The following is a 19,746-nucleotide window of genomic DNA, read 5'->3' as shown; positions in this document are numbered from 1 at the left end:
GCAACCAAGAATATCTCAAAATCATACTGATCGAAGATTCCAAAATGGTTGAGTCAAACATGTCACAACATGACATCATCAAGAAATAAATCCACATTTCAGTCCCATCATGGCGACTAAAAAATAATCCAAGGATAACTGATCGATGACTCAAAAATGATTAGCTCAAGTGTCTCGTATGCATACATCTCAGCTTCACACATGAAGACTGATGAACAATAACAATCAGTAAATACAAACATTTCATAGAGCATACGATCACATTACCATGGTTGAGCTTATAAAGATCCAGACCAAATAAAATCAACATGCCATTACATCTCATAACCCTCGAGCCTCTGGTAACAACCTAGGACTGGTCAACATTAGTTAACCCAAAACCCAAAACAAGAAGCATATAGAATACACGATGCAAACACATGTTTTGGTTTTGCTATATTACATATTTGAATCACGTGTAGAGGTTTCCAATTTTCTGTTTGCAAGTATATTTTTAAGTGTCTTAAATTTCATCATTTGACCTACAAGTCAACCCAATTGTTCCTTGATAGCATTACCCTTCCATTATTAAGAATTACATTCTAAGAATAACTTAAGGATAAATATTTACTCATTAAATCATTTGCTTTATTCGCTAAGATTCATAATACTAATTGATCAACTCTTTTTTAATGTTACTTCTACATTTCAACATAATCAAAAGACCATTATTCATTTATAAAAGAACCAATTATCAATCTTCGAACAAGAAGAAAATAACTTTATTTATCTCAATCCATTAACATAGGTACACCATCCATGACCTATTACATCTTATTAGTTTTCAATTAGAAACTTAATTTAGTATTACTAAAGTTTGATTCTTTTAATTTAATCGTTATCATCATTGACAACCATATAATATCTAAAGTCATAATTCAAGTCATAAGACTTATCAACTTCGATATAGATAATCTACAATCTCGTTAAAAGAATTATATCAATTAAATTTTTATTACATAACTTAATTATTAATTAAATCTAATTAACTCTCATTAATTGATTTAATTAATAATTGCATAACCATAGCAACGTTCCAATTAATATCAGTTGACTAATAACCAACTAGAATTCTATAAGTTGAAAGTCAACTATAATTCAATACTCAAATGATCATATTAAGAATTCAATAATAATAATCTTGTTAATAATTAATAACAAGCTATATTGGAAATCTTATTAATAATTCTATACTAACCAAATTTATCACTCTTCAACAAAGTTCCCATTTATATTTTAATAATAACAAGTTATAATAAATCTCCAATACCAAGTATTATTATCTCAAATAAGTTTTCTCTATGTACGTTGATTCAATTAATTAATACTCCTCCAAATTATTAACCAATTTAATTTGATTAATATCTTTTACAGTACTTCAATCATTAACTAATCTCCTCTAGATTAACTCTAATCAAATTTGTTGATATCTATTTAAACCATTATTTATTAATAGTTTGTTAGTCCTTACAAACATTAATAAATAATAAACTCCTCAAACTATACATACTCGATCTATAGAATCTTTCCATAAACTCATTAGTTAATATTTGGCTAACTCTTAACTCCATTAAGGTATTCAAACGTATTAACCAATAACATAATAAATTAGTCTTAATCCAATATCATTCAGAGTTTCTAAATTTAAATCAACATAATATAAATTATCATCTTACAATTATTTAATCAATATTAAAATCAACCATTAAACTCCATTTTCTAATTGTTCTAATAATATTTTGTCTATATAAAAGTTGTTTGAAAAAAATTCCTATCACAAACCAATAAGACTCATTGTAGATTTTAACATGAATAATTTTCAAATTCTTAGCATTATCATCTTCATTAAACAACTCTAAAATTGTTTAATAGTATTCAATATACATTATAAAAAGTCCACTATATAAACCATATTAAAATCTCTTTTCTTTTAATTTTTCCTCACTTAAAAATTCATTTACTTAAATTGACTAATAATTAATTACACTTCTTTTACTATTAACTAGTCTTAATTAAATTTGATTTAATTAGACTAGATAATAAATCATATAAAACTAATGCATATTAATAAGATTCTAATAAGGAAAGATTACAATAATATTTTTAATTCATTTCATGCTTTGATATATTATTTCTATGAAGTTAAAGCATAAAGAACTCTTGGTTATGGGAAATGGAGAAATATCTGTTCTTGAATAAAACAGTCCCAGTACGACGGTCATATCTCCCTAATGAACTGTTGGATCGGGCTGAAATTGAAATATGTTGGAGAGGGTCAAGTTGCGCCAATTCTAACTAAAGCGATCAAATAAATTCACTCACGATAAAAAGTTATGAATGACTGAGTTCGGGTCTATCCAAAGGGCAGCGACAGGACAATTTGTGATGAATTAAGAATTTCCTGTTAAAATAATTGTTCTCTAAATTTAACCATAAAAGGGTTTGTTCATATGCATCTAAAAATATAATTGATAGAAATATTACATCTAATCATTCGAATTTTCACCAAAAAATTTTCTATTTTAATTCCAAATCTTGTCTTTCTAATTTAATATAAATTCGATCCCAAACCCGATTAAGATCTAATTTCTTTCTCATTTGAAACTAAGGTTTTTCTATTGTTTTCTTCTCATCCAAATAAAATATCTAGATTCCAATTTCAAATAGTAGATTCAATCACAGAGAGTATTCAGACACATAAAACAGATATGGTGAAGATAGGAAGAGAAAGAGTGCAAAGGGAATATGAGAATATCACGAGTGCACCTAGACACTGATGCTAATTTGTCATGCCTCAGAAGTCCATAAAAAATCCCTTCCTTCTCCATCATTCGCAATTCTTCCAAGAATCCAAGCCGATCGAATCCTCCAAGTGATTAGAAGTGCTAGAAGGAGCATAGAAGCAAGTAGAAAATATATGAGCATATGAATCTTCTCCCATGCAAGTAAGCTTTGAAGCTTCTATTTTAGCTTGTAGCTCGTGGCTTCCATTAAGCTTGTAGCTTCCATTAAACTTTTCATTTAAGCTTCTATGAATGCCTAAATATCAAGAGCTTTCAAGAAACTTTTGGAATGCTTTTTAAAATTGCTGAAAGGTGTCACCAACTAAGCATGGGTCTTTTCTAATTCTTTTTGATGAGTCATAGAGTTGTAGACACCTTGTGCTTAATTGATGCACTAACCCCCGTGTTGTTGACACATGTTAATTCCCATGCAAGCTTATAACTCCAATTTACTTTACTCTTTTCAATTTAATTTATTTATTTATTAAGTCTCATGCACTAACTTTAATATCTCCACTTTTCAATCTTAATATATTTATATTTTAATCATATGAGATTTAGAATCGTTTAATAATTTAAAATATATTTTCCACTTTTAAACTTTATTGCTAAAATATTTATTAGCTTTAATAGTAATATTATTTAGTCATTTATTTAAAAATGAGCTCCAAATATATTATTATTAAAATAAATATTATCACATTTCAAATTTAATATTATTCTGCAAAAAGAGGGGTAAAAATTTATTAAGACAGAAAGGAATACAACAAGGAGAGCTCAACAAGGAGCTCGATCCTGAGCAACAAGATCATCAAATTCTTGCACCATCTTTAATATTATAACTTTTATCTTCCAATTTAATTATTTTATTTTCAAATTTAATTATTTTATTTAATTAATTTTTCAATTAATTAAATAAAATAAATATTAAAATATCATATTAATTTTTTATTTAATTAAATCATTAATTAAATCTTTTAATTAGGCTTAATTAATAGAAAATACTTCAAAGACTCACAAAGGTAAAAATACGAAAAACTCATCATAGCCAAAATACATACAAATCAAATCAAGGGGTTTATATCACGAATTACATCATCTGATGCATTCGGAGGGTACTCAACTTAGATACTTGTCCTAATTTTTCAATTAGAACAAATGGCTTAAAGGGTTGGGATTTGGACTTGAGAATTTATCTCCCCTCTCTTATCATTGAGATAATGTGATAGGGTACGCTCATCTTGGCAATTCAGGGAAGTCGATACCCGGTACCCTCAACCTGCATAAAAACCATCCATGTACAAGTATAATATATACTAAACTAAACAGGCAATGGCAGGAAGTGGTGCATCGTGTAAATCTCGACTAGCAGGTGACTACGACTCCCTTCCTTAACCACATCAGACACACCATACAAAAGCAAACACACAAAGCAAACATGCACACCATACACATGCAAGTATGGGGTAAGTATCCATAAGAAAACACATATGATAATAAATCATCTTACTAATCATCATTAATAACTGCAAACACTGAAAATAATCATCATACATACATGAAATGTAGAGTCTAAGTAATCTCATCACATATCAACTGAATCCATAGCATAATATTTGATAATCTCATAATAATGTTACTAACCATCAACATGAAACTAGCTCTAAAAGAGTTCAGCAATGATAACAAAATGCGAACCAGGGGTAGACACTACAAGATGCAATTGCATCTTTTACTGATACCTCTTGATACTGGTAAATTCTCCTCATAAATTTCATGACCAGGCTACAATTTTCAATAGTTCCAACAATGTCTTGAGGATCAAATCAATTGCTTGGCACTAACTCGTACAATTTCACATTTTAAAGTTTTTGTAGCATTTATTGTATCACTAAATATTTACACTTTAATCAGTTAGCTTTGATGTTATGTTAATAATGGCATCAACTATGGTCTTATCATTTCTATTTTTGTCCTTGGAGACTCGAAAATGGAGGAAATGGAAATACTCTTTAAGATATAGGAAAATATAGTAAATAACTCTCCTGGAAACCCATTTCATGTCTTCAAGCACACAAATAATTTGATAACATTCACTTCTGTCAGTAAACCACCTATATCTGTAGATAGAAGTGAGAAAAACAAAATCGAAGGCCCCAAACCAACACTTTCCTTATTCGCGGGCAGATCTATGTGACCAGATTCTCTATAAGCCCTTTAGAAGAGGAAACACTTAGTTTCAACCATGGAACTAGACTAGGGAATGTACAGTGAGACAGGACTAGACCAAAAAACCCAACAATCCATAGAATGAGAACACTACAAAGCAACAACCTCCGAACATGGAGAAATCTGATGCAGTTGTTCAAGGTTATTGGCACTTGCAATAAATGCTTTTCTATAAAATTTTAAACATGGAGAAGGTTAATATGGCATTCTTCTACGGACCACAAGGGACATCCTTCTTACTTAAATTTAAATGGTGGGGGAGTTTAGGGCAGTAAACATATGATAGTCCTCAATACAGGAAAAAAACCCTAATCCAGTAGTATCCAGCCAGGCATATCTTACATCAATATAACTTCAACTTTTAGGGGATGACTACCAAGTTATTACACAGAAAGTTCCAAGAATGTTGATATATATAAAATATATAGATTTCTTCACTGAAACAAAACTAGGACGAAGAACTCCTCAACAACAAATATGCCAGACAATAATCTAGACTGTAAAATCATTGTATGTGGGGAGTGTTGATGTGTGTTTTATGACCATATTAACCGTAGAATAAAATATTGGATTATCTTATCCTCTCTTGATCAAAATTCCATGCATGCTAAGGTTGCAAGTAAGATCACACAAGTAATTTCCAATGTTCTTTGTAGGTTGCATAGGCTCAATGGTAAATGTGATATGCTATAGGTTATGATCCAACAGTAGGTTATGTTCCCTGTAGGTTTTCTAACAATGTTATAGAACTAATTAACATCATTAGTTACATCTTGGGGTTTGATCCAATTTTCATTCATTCTTAATCCTTGCAATTATCTTTTTCAAACCCAGTTTCCATTTCTTTTCTTTTTTTCTCTTCAATGTTAGTTTGTGTGAGTTTTGATGTTTTTTCTTCTTCTTCCTCATTTTCATATTTTAACTTAAAAATTTCCTACCTTTATCTATCTTCTTCTGTTCTATGACCTTAGCTTTCTTGGGTCTTGGGCCTTATGTGATGCAGAGAATCTACTCAGTGATTCAAATTTGCATGTTTCATTATTCTTCTTTGCAAAAATCAAGTAGAGATTCACAAGAACTTTTAATTTGCTGATGACAATAATGTCTCCAATACAATACAATAGCTTAATTGTCTCGCTCCTTTTCCAAATGTTGAATTGAGACTTAAAATATTTTGAACTTCGAGTAGTCAAAATTTAAATGGACTAAATGACAGTAAACATATTGCAACGCAACTGACTACTTAGAACATCTTTCTATAATTGTTTCCCATCAAACAATAAACTCTTTCAGCAAAGTCCATTTCAAATTCATTATGTCCTATAATTCTATCAGTATAATATAACCATTAAGATTTTCAATGGCATGGCTTCTTCAATGACATACCTCTGCAAAATGGATTGCTCTCGGGTCCCTCTAAATGGCGTCACTGTCATTACAAACACACATTCAATTTACATATTGTGACCAATCTAAAAATCCCTTCAATACAGTCTAAAATCCATACGAATTACAAATGATATTTGTTCTCTTTTTAATTGTGACTGTGGCAACAAGTCTCTCGGCAACATTCAACCATCTTCCATTATCTGGCTACACTCAATCCAATATGCACAGACCGGTTTGTCTGGAACTGTTTCGGGTTTCAATGCATAAGAATGTTTAAGACTTAATCATTGCTTAATCAATTTTAATGAGAAACCCGATGTATCACACTAGACTGCTGCTATTCCCAAATTGGGACTATTTAAATCCGATGTAGAACTAAAACCAAATCTTGAAAAAGAAACCGGTATCATAAAGCATACCCCAATTTCATATTCAAACATTTAACTTCTTGAAACCAATAACCAATACCAAGAATTGACTTGGAGCAAAACAAAATTGAGATCTTTGAAATTGTATTGTAATTGGTGATGACTTCAATCACAACTCTCTTTTAAACTATTGTTAAACCATTTCATACTCATCATGACCAGCCACCAAGGTAAGAACAGAGAAATTATAAATAGATTTAGTATCTTCAAACCAAATAGCAATTAGCACAGGTTTTGAATACAATATAGTTCCATAAAATTTGTTTACTCCATCTATGATGATTCAAAAATTTAAGAACATAGAAATGTGCATAAGAACAATGAAGAAACAAAAGATCTGAACAAAATTAAATTCTACCATTATTCCATTCCTGATTACATTGTTTCTCCACTTTCCTTTATTCTCAAATCTTCTCATACTACTACTATTCAGAAAAATTATATATATTCCTCTCGGGTTTCTTTAATTACATATACCTAAAGATATTCAAAAGAAGGTAACCCAATAACTAACTCTTAAAACTGACTTTTAACTTCCCACACCTGACTCATTATAATTCTAAATATATTAAAGATACTAGTAAAGTATCTTGGAGTTTATTCAAAACTCTTAACTTATAACCCCCAATTACATCATTAAATTAACTATATAAAACTAAGACTCATCCCAACATTATTAAAATAATCATTTAAAGTGCATTAGAATCCCAGATCTTGAAAATAATTGGAATCTCTGGATGCCCCTGTATCATTATGCCTTTGCCTTCTTCCTTGTAGCTCTTGTAGGTCCCTATTTAGCTAGTTTTTCTAGCTTAGCAGTAGGAGGAGTCCGATCTCCTTGAAACCTTGTGAGGTTGAGGAGTAACCTCAACTTTTATTGCCAAAATATCAGGTGTGTCTACCACCTCTACACTCTTCGTAATGTTGTCCTTGATTGATTTTATGCTTGTGCTTCCCAATTGAACCTTTATTGAAACTTTGCTTCCCTTCTTCATCACTTCCCATTATTCTTTGATAATGCCCTCCTTTTTTCTAATATTTTCCACAAATTTCTCTACCTTCATTTTTCTGGATCATTTGTATAATTATTCCCTTGTCTAAATTTCTCTTTATAAGTCCCCCATATTTATGCTTCCTTATCTCTAGGTGAGACCAACATAACCTCAGCATGTTTTTCAAGAAATTCTTGGCTAACCTCATAACCAAGAATGGTGAATAAATATCTCTCTAGGATCAATAACCTCCATGCATGCCAAATTAGTTTCAACCATAAAGCAATTTATATCTGTATACTTCTCCACAACTAACCTAGGTATTGTATGCATATATTTCATCTCTATTTGAAATCCCTTGAACAAACCAAGCAGATCACAAATAATGTCACCTTTGTATTACATGTGGTAGTGCTCAGTTACCAAAGCATTTGTTGGTACATAATTAGTCGAAGCATGTGGGTGCATGTTTCTTTTCTTCATTACAAACACAAACATTTTAGTTTAATCCAATGGCTTTGCTCAATCATTTATTGCTTAATTGTTTAATGTTTAATGCTGATCATATGAGCCTTGTAATATCTAACGCCATAGAATTTTAGAGCTGCTAGCCAGAATCCCCACATTCCATATGAAATCATTTGAACATAGGGAGATCTTCAGAAAATAAATGATTTTAGAGATAACTAAAATAAATGTGAGTACTTCAAACTTATCATAAGAAGGAAATCACTTATTATTTTCTTTTTTACGTTATGGATGATTTCAACTTTCAACTTCACCAAAAGACCAAGGATGCGTTGAAATATTTCACTATTTTGAATGCAATTGTAGTCAGTATATTCTAGGTTTAAATGTGTCAGATTATAGCAATTCTAATTTTTGTAGATACACTGCTGGATATTTTTTTTGTAGATATTTTGTATTCAACATTTTGATTTTGTTGATAAGTTATCCTTCTCTAATTAACATACTCTTTCAGATGGAAATAATTAACATACATTGTCTATAAATCCACATTTTGCAAACATCTATGCCTTCTAGAAATTATAGGATCATTTTAGTTACATTTGAAAACAATAATCAAGAAAAACCATATGTGTAGATATAAACATTAATCACAAAATTTTCAATTTATTTGCAGATATATTTTCCTGTGAAGAAAGACCACGCTTGACAATATGAACGCTAAACAAAATGAGACAATGGCTGCATTGTGAGCTCAGTTTCGAAGAAAACCTAATAAATGTTATTGTCCTTGCAAAAAGTGTAAAGGGTTAAAGACTCGAAGAATTCTAATCACAACAGCCCAGAGTCATTGTAGACAACATGGTCATGTTGAAGGGGGCCATGATTTTCGTCCATTGTTGAATGTGGATTTCGTATTGGAGGAACATGGAGGTGTGAATATCCAAGCTGAGGATAACACTCTCATGGAAGAAGATGATAATGTGCCAGAGGACATGATTGAGGAAGATGGTATTGGGGCAGGTGATGAAGAGGCTCACAATGATGGTACTAGCGAATCTGATAATGATGATGAAGATGGTCTTGATATACCTTTACTTGAGAAGGCACACAAGCCCTTATACGAAGGCTCCCAAACAACTCTGCTCTCGGCTATAGTGTTGTTGGTGAACTTAAAAGTTATGAATGGTATATCCAATCTAGCAATGTCACGTATGCTAAGATATGTCATTTTTGTCATCTTCAATGTTAGCATACAATTACTATTCATTATATTAACAATGCATATTTGTTGTTGTAGGTTGACTAGTGAGTTTTTGTTACCACCATCAAACATTTTGTCTCGTTCGTACTGAGAATTCTCTAACATTATGGATCAGATTGGAATGAAGTATCAAACAATACATGCATGTCCCAATGATCACATTCTATATCATAAACAACATGAATTTGCAACAGAATGCCCTAATTATCATAGTAGTAGATATCGGTCAGATCAAATAACAAAAAAAGTGCCTCACAAGGTTCTTTGGTACATTCCCATTATTCCACATCTTCAATGGTTATTCAGGTGCGCTAGCTTGGCACAATTTATGGATTACCATGCATGCAATAGAAGTTGGGATGACATTATGTGAATGCCTGCCGATGGTTCTGCATTTAAAGAGATAGAAGAAACATGGTCACATTTTAAAGAAGAACCTCGTAATCTAAAGCTTTCATTGGCAGCGGATGGTGTCAATCCATATGGAGATATGAGATATGTTTACTTAGTGTGGCCTATTTTTGTTATTAACAATAATATTCCTCTTTGGATGTCCATAAAGAGGGAGCACATAATGTTGTCAATGGTTGTGCTAGGTATTTTTTTCATTTTATAATTATCTAAATTAATTTATAAATAGTGCATGAAAATGGTTATAATAATAATGTAATGTTTATGTTCATTCAATTGCTAGGTAAATACCAAGTTAAAGATATGAATGTGTATATTGAGCCCCTAATTGACGAGTTGTTGAAGTTATGGAATGGCATCACTATGTATGACATCTCTAGACCGATAGGACATCGACAATTTCAATTCCATGCAATGCTTGTATGGACAATACATGATGCCCCTGGGCTAACTCATTTTTGTGGTATGTTATATTGTTAATATCACATATTTTTTGTCTGTTATATTGCTTACACATTACTATCAAATGTTTAAGTTGCGCATGATAATTGTACATGATCCACTTCTACATGATCTTTTAGGTCTTCAGAAAAAGGGAAAATTTGCATGTCCAGTTTGTGGTTCGAAGATGAAATCTCATCATTCAAAAACTTTAAGAAAGCAGGTGTTTGATGAGTTTAGACACTTTCTCCACAATAATCATAGGTATCGAATTGCTGAAAAACATCTTTTCAATGGAAAAGAAGAGAGATCATCAAGGCCAGGAAGAATGACACCTCATTTATGAAATTTGGAATATGATCGACTAAATTGTCGAGGTAATATCCAATTTGTTGTCCAAAGTTTAAAATTTGTATTTTGATATTGTCTTATATTTACTAATGTTGTACTTGATGCTTGTGAAGGTCGTCAAGGCATCAATGACCAACTTCCTAGAGGAATGAAAATTTATCCTACTCAATTTAGTAGGTTACCGTACTACAAGGATCTCCCAATTGCGCATTTGTTTGATGCTATGCATATTGGAAAGAATGTAACAGAGACACTATGGAAAATGTTGGATGGAAGGCATGATAGAGAACAAATTGCCAAAATCTGTACTGACATTTATGAATTCAATCATGCAGTAAAAGCTTCCATTGAATCAAATAGCAATGGAGACTGCATAAATACAAGTGCCCTTCCTTGGTTATTAACAGAGCAACAAAGTGATGCATTAAAAGGAGTCATAAAAAAAAAAAAAATTCCAATAGGATTTGCTGCAAATATAAGCACTCTTCTATCAAAGAAAGGTGATTTTGAGCCAGGTTTGAAAACACATGATTGGCATACCTTCGTCAAGGTAAGTCATGTTCTCTATTTATAGTATATTTGTAAGATTGAATGTACTACCTATTGCATTATTTAATAATATATTGAAATGATCATTTGTAATGTTTGCAGTTCATCCTACCTCTATCCCTTCCACAACAGTTTGACAACAGTATTAAACAAATTATATATTATCTTGGAAAATACACGAGGTTAGAAGTGTTTTTTTTTAGATTTGTAGCTTTTCTCTTAAATCTATTGTAAAATTTTATTTGAAATCTCATTTATCTTGTTTTGTGTGTTGAATCTCTTTTAGGTGGTTATCATCTAAAGAAATTGACAAAAAAGATATAAAATATTGGAAGAGAAAAATTCCACTGCTTGTGTGAAATGCAAAAGTGTTTACCTCCAACCTTTTTCAATGCTCAAGAACACTACCTCATACATCAAGTTGAGGAGATTGAATTGTGTGGACCTGTACAAGCTAGATCATTTTGGATGGTTGAGAGGCACTTGAAATTTATGAAGGGCTTGGTTCGACAAAGAGCACGTCTTGAGGGTTCTATGATAGAGGGATATATGATATACCAGACCATGGTGTACATTACTGAATATCTTCCAAAGTTTGCAGCAGATATCTATGTAGATCGCATTTGGGATCCCAACTCTAATGACAAATTCGAAGGGGAGTACTTCACGGGGAAAGGTAGAATGAGGAGGTTGAGAGGTAATTATAAGTTTTTTTTTTAAAGTTTAATAATTATTATTCATCATCAATATATATAAGTTGTTTGTAACTAGTGTAATTGTTTTCTTTATAGTTGGTCATGAGTGGGATGCACTACACTTGTATATTGCAAACAATCTTGATTGGATGACAGTATGGATTGAACAGTCTCAAGAAAATGGTCGCTCATTAACATGGGATGGTGTTGTATCATTGGTTAAAGAAGCTCATCGTAATGGAGATCCCAATGTTACACAAATGGTACTTGATCTAATATATGGCTTAAGAGATACAAAGGTACGCATAAGATTACTAATCATCACACATAAGTTTAATATCAACTCACAGATCGATGCAAATAATCTTGACATGTTTGAATAATTGCAGGTCAAACACCACAAAGCTATGTATTACCATGGCTATAAATTTCAAAAAAAAAAGTTAGATGAAACGAAGAAAACGTGTGATTCCGGGATAAGTGTTGTCTCTGCGGTCACCAATATTTCATCTAGAACTGACATACATCCTCAACAATCTGAAAATCGATACTATGGCATTTTGGATGATATACTTGAGTGCGACTTTAATTCATTCAAAATAGTTCTATTTGTCGTCAAATGGTTCAGGTTACGACTAAGTCGAAATGATCCTGATAGGACTGTTATTGAACATGACAGTGGATTTACTATGATTAATACAAGGTCATTTGAGCTAGTCGGAGATGAGCCCTATGTTCTTCCAAGCCAATGCGAGCAAGTGTTTTATTTTGGTGTTCCACACAAACCAGGTTGGTCATTTGTTGTTAGACATGACCCAAGAGGAAGGCCGGTAAAGTATAATGTGATCGAAGAAGAAGAAATTGAAGAAGTAGAAGAGGAAGTAAATGATTATCAGGACAACAATTACCCAGTGATGAAGATGAAGAAGATGGTGATGATTTTGGTCATGCTGATGATAATGGTGATAATGATGATGATGATGTTGATGACGATCATGATCATGGTGATGATCATGGCGATGATGGTCATGATGATGATGGTGATAAAGATGATGATGATGGCGATGAAGATGGTGGTGGTGACGATGATGATCAAAGTGACAAGTACGATGATGGTGATGATGATGATGATGATTACATGGATGAAGATCGTGATGATCAATGCAATGTCCAGCTAGGATCAATGTCAACTATGATGGGGTCTTATACAACCAAACTTTTTTTTCTAAACCATATGTGCACATATAAACATTAAGTAGAACATGTCAAATATTTTTTTAAATATACACATTATTTACACTAAATTTTTAACTTAAGACAAATAATTTACATATACAATCTACTTTATTATTAATTTTTTTTTTTGGTAAGTCTATTACTTTAATTTCGCTACTAATTTCTAAGACTTACTAATTTTTTTCACAGGGCGATATGGATGCACCATCTCAGACACCTTCAGTATAGGTAAACATTAAATATTGTAAATTTTAATGTTAATATGGAAACAAATGTCGTATTATTATGTTCTTTTCTTTATAGCTTTGGAGTTGTTTTGATGAAATTTTACTGATATTTGATGTCACAAATGATAGGAAAAAGCTACAATGACCGCTGATCAAATGCAATCTGAAATACGGGCTTCATATCTACATAACATTGCCCTTAGTACTGACCCTGTGTTCATCACCCAGCAAATCAAGCAAAGATACACTGATGAACTTCTTAACATTATCATCGAGGCTGACATAAGTGAGGAGAAAGAGGCACTGAGAACAGAATTGGGCTGTAGAATCCAATCTTTGCAGGTAAGCAATAATTCAATTAAAGCAATAATAGAAGTTCAATAGATATGAATATTTTATACTATCTTATGGATCATGATCTCTAATTTTATGTGTATTTGTATAGACATTTGTGCCATTTGTGACATCACATGGTGAACATGGTGATGGTCGTTGCGCACAACCTTCATGTAAGTAGCACTTTGTTTATTTTCATCAACATTATAACACTTACTTTTTTTTGTGGACATTTGTAGCTAGTATTCCATTTGATCTTTATCCATTGCAAATGTCTTTGCTAACAATATTGTATTCTTCATCTCATGATGAAGTGCGGACTCCTCCTTCAATTGCCGGTCCACTATTGCCTAGTGCATCGTCAACAACAAGGGGCATGCAGACATCCTCATCTATGCCCACTAGAATTGGTAAAACCTCATTTTGCTATATTTTGTAATGTATTTGTACAAGTTGATGAACAATGAAGTAGCATATTAGTGCTTAAATGATGTCTATAGAAGCCTGCATACACACACCATGCATACATACATACATACATATTTTGCATTCGTGTGAAGACCCTGCTTAGATGCAATGATTGCTATATGTTCCATTCATGAGAGATGAATTCTTCTGAACTAACTACTCATAAAATCCTTATAAACTATTGCAAAATCTAATTGTTAAAAACAGGGCATGCAGTCTAGGACATGCAATCCTTAATGGAATGTGAGGAAAAAACATTTTTGCTAGTCAATTTCTTCAATTTGATTATATCCATAAGTGTGCTTTAATTCATTTGGTGTCTACTTTAATTGTCACGATGTTCCAGTTGATAGACTAGCAGAGAGCAGTACTGCTGAAGCTGATCCATTTCCTCGAGCAGTTCGTGTGATTAGTACTGGTTCATATGAAGGGACATTATTTCTGAATAAGAAAACTATGTTTCCGTTAAAAGAACGAAAGCTTCCAGGTGCTTTAAAAAAAAATTTATTTCAAGTGTAAATTTAATTTATTTTTATATTACTCGTTTTGGACTGATAAATCCTTTATGTTTTTGTAGGTAATAATGTTTTCTTTGACCATATTTTTCATATGACATTGAGACTATTCGGACCCACCATACGTAAAAGGTACGTAGTTTCATATCATTGCTACATAATTGTTCTTTCCTTCCATTTATTGTAATATATTAAAGTTATTTATCTAACAATCTATTTGTTTTTAAAAAGGTGGAATTTACAAGCCGTGGAATTAAAAAATCAGCTCATTGCATCTTTTGACGAGAAATTTGGAAAAAACATTTTTGACAATGGCCTACTTCTGAAAAGAGCAGCAAAGCATATAAAGACTGTGAGGGATCAATATAGAAGGGCTCTTAAGGATAACCCAAAGTACGACCGTCATGCTATGATTCCACCAATGGAGTGGAATGAAATAGTAGAAGATGCAAAGGAGAAAAGGCTATGTGAAGATAGAGATAATGAAGCAACACAGGGCAAAAAGAGGTATGTCATGATAGTATTAAGTACATTGTAATCATGCACTAATTATTCATATTTGTAAATATATAATCTAAGATGTTTGAAATTGTTCATAGATTGCAGGACACATTCGTGGCTACAAAAGCGAGACTAGAAAAGTTTGGCCAACACAATCTTGGCTCTGGTGGCTATATGAATCTCCAGTCTCGAGTTGTAAGTAGGAGCAATTATATGAAATAAATTTTTTAAATATAATGTTGCAAACAATTTTGTCTAGTGAAACCATACATACAAAACTGATGATATTAAGCAAAAAATATAGGGCACAGAATTCAATGTGGAGGTCACAGATGAAGATAGAAAACTTGCCTTGAAGGAAGGCTATAAAGTCGTGGTTGCACGCCTACGCAAAGAATCTGTAAGCCTTGCCCAAGAATCCAGTTCACCAAATGATATCTCACAGGTAAATTGGTTAGATAAAAGTAAATGAAATTGAATAGTTGATCCTTTTCTTTTTTGGTATTAGTTTTGAACGTAAATTGACTGCATAACAATGTGCATAACATTTTATTGCAGCCTTCACATCCTACCATAGAACTTGCTCGTGACGAAGGCCATAATGTGCATTATAGTGGTGGAGGTATTAATTTGCTATTGGAAATTAACTATGCAATTATGAATACAATTTAACATCTTCAATTGCAATTTGACGTGTATCCTTTTTTTGAATATTTCAGAGCATGTTCAACATCATGCCGAAGGAGTGGAACATGTTCCAAGTGTTCAACATGTTGATGTGGCAGCGGATCAAAATGTTAATGTACATGATGTGGCATTGTCAGGTAAGAAAAATGCATGTTATGTTGTACTAGCACTTAATTATAGACTAGTAACAGTTAAAAAAAGAAAAAGAGTATGCCAATTTATCCCATTCACTTGTTCTTGCAACAGAGCCCCCTTTAGTGCAACAACCTCCTGCTCCTGCAAAGAGAAGGAGCCATTGTAATTTGACATTACCCGTGCTGTCATGCCCAAAAATTATGGCCAAAAAAACACACCAAATTTTTTTATTTATTTTTTTGTTTCTTTTTTTTTTTTTTTTTTTTTTTTTTTAAATTTATTTAAATGTATTTATTTAAACTTAAGTGCACTAAGTTGATACAGTAAGTTCACATGAAACAAGGATGCCAAGAAGGCGGTTACACGAACTCTTAACAATCAATTGATTCAGTTAACAACCCCTCTTATTTAATTAGAAGACCCAATTAATTGATAGATTTAATAAATCCCTTTAAAAGATTTACACTCTAAGAACATTAGTAAATTTCTTAAATACAATTTTATTTCAATTTTACATATGAATTTGTCGTCAACTTCGACAAGGAGTAAAACTAAAATTATCATTCATTTTATGAGTTAATCTGGATTGCATGACCCTCCAATAGACATAGATCAATTTTAAACTATAAAATTCTAATGTTTAAGACTTATAAATTTAAACCACATTTTACTAATCTCGAAAATAAAACTTCCCATTAAGAACTGCTAATCGACTAATTAAACTTAATTAAGTTATCCTTAACTACATTAAATAATAACTATATTGCATTCACAGAATTTAATAATTAACGTTACAAATTAACAATTAATAAATAAACAGATAAAACTATTTTAGAACGATTCTTTAATTAATAATATTCATTAATTATTAAATTCGCTAAGCTAAAATTATTAAATTTATAAGTTGTTAATGAACTTCATTAATACACATTATAATTTAAACTAATAATTAAATAAAATAAAAATAAAAACTACTAACAACTATTTTTAACTAATCTCTATAAACAAAAATTTAATTTAAACTAAACTATATAAATGAAAATTTAATTTTAACTAAACTATAAAAAAAAAAAATTTTAAAAATAATAAAAAAAATTTTAAAACGCCACCCCACGCATATATATGCGTGGGGGATCCCACGCAATATATGCGTGGGCCTCACGCATACACATGCGTGGGGATCCCACGCATTTAAATGCGTGGTCCTCACGCATGGGTATGCGTGGGGTCTTCCACGCGTACGGGGACTGGCCGCCGGGTACGAGCCGCAGGCTCTGCCCGAAATTCGAATTTTTTTTTTTTGTTTTTTTTTTTTTTTTTTAATTTTTTTTTTTGATGGGTTGTATTAAATAAGGTAGGTCGCCCACCCTTTGAAGCCTTATAATAGGAGGGTGATTTACTATAATTTATTGACTGTAATAGAGGGGTCTCCCCCTTTTTTTTTTGCCCATACATTTTTCAGCAAGTTTGAGCACCTACAGGCCTCTATTTTATTTTGGAGATTAAGTCTTTATCAAATTTCTCCATTGATCTTGAGACATGGGTGTCAATAGATTGGTGAATCTATACATTGCATATTACATCATGAACACAACCATACATTAATCAAATGATATGCTTATAACATTTTTTTTTTTAAACTAACTTTAGTTCCTCTTCCTTTGTTGTTGGATCAATACAATTCTATTTTCTTTCACATACAAATGCAACAATTGCATATGAATCCAATTTTATACATAATGCAACTAATTACTCTATGGGAATGGAAAATAGAAAGATCACAATGGATGTTTAAATTCTCTAAAATTTCATATGCATATATTTTCTCCATACCATTCTAATGTCTATTTGAACTCAGCCTTTCCTAACATAATTCCTTCGTATACAAGATTAACATTCAACATTCTCAATCCATCATACAAGATATAAGATAACTCAATACCTCTTTCCTTTCTTTCTTCAATACATCCCAAGGTTTGAGAGTAATTAATATAGTTTCACACAACCAACAATTCTCCCTTACATATCCATTTTTTTTTTTTTTGTTATACATCCATCACAATAATATGCATGAACAAAAAGGTGGTTGAATTGGCTATAACAAGTTTCACAAAATGAGAAGACCATTTAACATACATTACGCAAATTTTCCAAAGAACATGGGAGCAATGCAAGAAAATTCTCATAATCTCTTTTTTTTTTGTATTATTCATCCTGGTTCAAAGGCTCCACTCGGGAAAGAACCAGTAAGAAAATCCGAGGTCATTGCCCAATACTTCCAAGTTTCCAATCCATTTTACATCATTTTACAACTCACATAAATCTCTACAAACTTCCAGCATGTACTATCTTCCAAATAACTTCAAAATCACAATAAAGGATAATGGGGAAGACAAAACTAAAACAAGGTGGATAATCACAACAACATCAAATCAAACATACACTCCAAACCTGGTTTGCACAATAGATCTATACATGGAATCAAAACAAGGGGGGGAGGTGGATTTTCCCAATGGGAGAAGTCAATCACCATTCCATTACATGGCCCTTTCGGGGCTTGAATTTTAAGAATTTCCATTCTATATAAGGCCCTTTCGGGGCTCCAATCACAAGGATACTCATTTTCTCTTCATACACATGATTTCACAACATCAATAAGGAAGGTGATGACAAGTAGGGGCCCATACACCCTACCCTTTTTTCCTTCCTCTCACCATGAAAGGAGACTCTCACCAATGAGGTCCAACTAAAGCCCTACCCCCATACATGGCCACTTCTTCCCTATCCAAGGGTGAGTGATGCCATCACAATCCCCATGAAAACTCAAAGAACAAGGTCTCAACAAAGCAAGAAATGAAATCCAAAACAAGGTAAAATTCCCTCCAATATCCTCCCAATACACACAACATAAAAGGACAAGAACCTTCACAATACTATAACAAGATTCACACATGATCAACAAAAAGGAGAGCTAAGCCCATGAGAGAGAAATTCCTACCTCCACAAGTGTTATGGCAACAATGGAAGTTTTTGAGAAGAGCTTCTTTCCTTTCTTCTTCCTTCAATCTTCAAGCTTGCTCTCTAAAAACTAGAGATTGGGTAACCCCCCCTCACTACTTCCCAAGTGCCTCTAAATAAGAATCTACTTAACTAGGCTTAGGGTAACCCCTTGGTGGAGTCAAGGTCACCAACCTATGAAGTGACAACCAATTTCGAATTCAAGCAAAGATGGAGTGTTTGAGTGACCATAAAGGTCAACCAAGGAGACTTGGGGAGTGGAAAACACTCCCAACCCAAACCCTTACCCTTAGGGTAATTAATTTTGAAGTTTTAAGACTTAAGGATTTAATAAGGACAATAAAACTAGGGGAAACAAACTACCAAAAGAAATACACCTTAAAGATGGACTAGGTAAAAAAGAATATAGCACAAAATAAACATGGGGTTCAGCTTTTGTCTTCCCATTGGATTTCCCGGCTAAATTTCCTGCACACTCATTGCACACGTCAGTAATTTGAGAAGCACATGTATATATATATATATAAAAATACGCATCAACAATTTCATGAAATTTAAAACATCCATTCTTCCATAATCTATTC

This window comes from Cupressus sempervirens, chromosome 5 (assembly GCF_028749045.1).
Source record: "Cupressus sempervirens isolate cs-2001-9-10 chromosome 5, ASM2874904v1, whole genome shotgun sequence".
NCBI lineage: Eukaryota > Viridiplantae > Streptophyta > Pinopsida > Cupressales > Cupressaceae > Cupressus > Cupressus sempervirens.
Note: the sequence above shows the minus strand (reverse complement) of the source record.